Source organism: Triticum dicoccoides, chromosome 6B (assembly GCF_002162155.2).
Source record: "Triticum dicoccoides isolate Atlit2015 ecotype Zavitan chromosome 6B, WEW_v2.0, whole genome shotgun sequence".
NCBI lineage: Eukaryota > Viridiplantae > Streptophyta > Magnoliopsida > Poales > Poaceae > Triticum > Triticum dicoccoides.
Window position 1 is genome coordinate 271,601,033 of NC_041391.1, and position 3,063 is coordinate 271,604,095.

A 3,063-nucleotide genomic window follows, 5' to 3' on the forward strand; every position below is an offset into this window, starting at 1 on the left:
ATGAAAATTTACAGCCCATTTGATGTGCTAGTTCGAAATAAGTTTGTGGGTGCTTGTGGGGGCTAATCACTTGGCTTCTGTAATGCACAGTGAGCTCAAGCAGCTGGCGTGAGTGATGTTATTTCCCTTGGTTGTGATTTTTTACAATATTTCACTCTAAATTAAACGAATGGCAAGCCATTTGCCTTGTTTCAAAGAAAATATGACAGTCACAGCCGAGTTGAAAAGGGCAGGAACATCTAACTCCAGCTTACAAACTGTACAAAAGCACGAGGGTTGATTGTTCATCAGGTTTACAAAAAAACCAGATTGAAAAGGGCATCAATCATCTAACTCCAGCACTGTTTTTGGCGGTCATAGTCAAATGGATCGGTCAGGTCCGTAGAATGAGCATCCTGGGTCATAAAATTTACTGGATTATGACCACAATATGTTGTAAATAGAAGCCCAGCATGTTCAGAAGCTCTTTTGCCCACCTGAAACTCCTTTTTTTGCTCTTTGACATACCCATCCATCAAACCATGTTGCTGATAAACTTAAGCCTGATGGACAATAGTAACCTCGCATTCAGCAGGAAGAATGTGACAAATCTTGTGTTTGCACGGTTGGCTACATATCGTTCTAGCGTTATTGTCTTCAATCAAATCTCAAGAGAAGTGAGAAAATCCCAATGCTTACAAATCCACCGATTGGTTATAACTTTCTTACCTCGTCCTATTGTCTAAATAGACATGAAGATTGAAAACAGTTAAGGTCTAAAAGAAGAGTGTCGAAAGAGCAACAGCTGAACGGTTAATTCTAGTACACTATATGCGGGCTTCCACTGTGCGTGAAATTATCACATTTATATACAACTTCTCTAGACATGGAAAGCATTGCAGCAAGACAATAAACTTGTTCAGATCAAAACTATTCATTTTGATATATAAGATCTTGACAGAATCTAGCACCATTGATAGGCCATCCATGGAGAAACTCTTCATTGAGCATAGAACATAATATTAGTACAAAATGTGTACTCCAAGATGATATATAAATTATGCGCAGAAATTTAAAATGCAGCTTATGGTTACAAGTGTAGATAATAATATAAAGTACCTGAAGAACTATGGAGCCAAACACCATATTGAAATGAGCACATAGATCATGTATTACACCCAAGGTCTCCAGTTTAGGCGCAGAGAGGACGGTTATTTGCAACGGTGAATAACTAGAATCAAGGATCAACCTTTGAAGTGAAGGGGCATCTTGGATGATGAGCTGCCTTCCGTCAAAAGAAATTCCAATTCTTACAAGGTTAGGCGACTTTATTTGGAGACAACCGATTCTAACTGTGAAAACAAGCACCAAGCACTCCAGCGTAGGGCAACTGGAGTGGATGATGCTATGCAATGAGGCCTCCAATATACGAACCCGCACAAGTGAAAGTTTCTTGAGAAATGGGAGCCGAAGGTTTAGTACCAGATTGTCTGGTAGGTAGCACAGCGCAAAGGTGGTGGTGTGGAGAGAGGAGGAAAACCGCGCGATGGACATCGGTGCTAAGGGCACAAGTTCATGGCGTTCGGTATGTGGTATGTGATTTCCATGGGAATAGTAGAAGTCAAGCAGCTAGCTGTAGTTCTATGAACTCAAGGGATTTCAGCCAGGCATCCACCGTGCAGGGCATGGTATGCTTGGTCAGGTAGCATGACGTATGCAGAGGCTATGAACGGAGCCATGGTGGGAGGAGATGATGGCTCTGGGGATTTCAAAATCACTGAAGAGAGATAGCTGACGACAGTCGAGATTAAGGGGCACGGCGCGCCATAGAGGGCGCCACCGAATTGAGAGGACTTGGGTGCGGCAGTAATCCTTGGTGGGGATAAGCGAGATGATGTCCCCAAGGATTGCGTCCGGGAGATCGCTGATGCGGTCCACCCGAGATTCTACGGGTTCCTAGGATCCGGTGGAGGCGGGGTCGCCGCTTCTCCCCACGCTGCCGGGTGCAGGATCTACAACAGGCGTCGCCGCTGGCGGGAGCCTCATCTTCTTGGCGTTGGGGTCAGCCGACTCCATTTTCCTCGAGGGCGTCGCGTCGCACTCACGGATTTGAGCAGAGTAACGAATGACGAGCCTAGTTGTAGTGCGAGCGAAGAAGAAGGGGAGTGGGGGGTTTTCTGTAGGAGTGAGGAAGAAGGGGAGCTGGGGTTTTCTGTAGGAGTGAGGTGAGGAATTTGGGGGTACAAGTGGAGCGAGCTGACGTGAGGTGGGTGGGAGCGAGGAGGAAGAAGAGCACCCAGGTTTTTTTTTGGGGGGGGGCGGTGTGCTAGGTGTGGGTAGCGCCTTTTGAATTGATTTTACTATTTACTAGTGTGGATTGGCTGTTTTGTCTTGGGCCCAGAGAAACAATTACTACTAGTACAGTGGAGACACTCTACAGCTACCCAGAAAAACAATTACTACTAGTACAATGGAGACACTCTACGGCTTCTGGCTCCTCCTAGGTCATTGACACGTCTCCCAATACTGAATGCCGTTATACTTTTGTTCACCGACATGCGGGCCTTGCAATGCGCGGACCCAAATGCCATCCACCAAATTAGAAGGCATTATGCAGGCGGAGAGCCACCCCGGTCGTAGCGCGGCAGTAACGAGCCTTCGTATCACAAAACCCCACCTCCCGGCAGTCTAAGTTTGACAGACGAAGCAACCATCATTTCACTCTTCGCTGAATCCCCTTCTCCCTCACCGTCTTCAAGAAAGGCAACACTCGCATCTGCCACTATTCTTCTCTCCCAACAAAGGGAAGGTAAGCGGATCCATGATGTTGGTATATTTTCATTCAGAGAAAAAAAAGAACTTTTGAAAAGCAGTAACCGATCCTCACTCTCTTTTTTTGTTTCATTGTCATTGCGATATTGTTTTCCTTTCAGTGGTCTCCTAGTATTCGTCAGTTTCATGATGGACCAAGAACCAGGCAAAGATCTGCCGATATTGAAGCAGACGCGGGAGGCTGATCCCCACGAGACAGAGAGCTCCAAGAAGATGGAGGCAACCACCGAGCCGACCCCAGATACGCTCAGG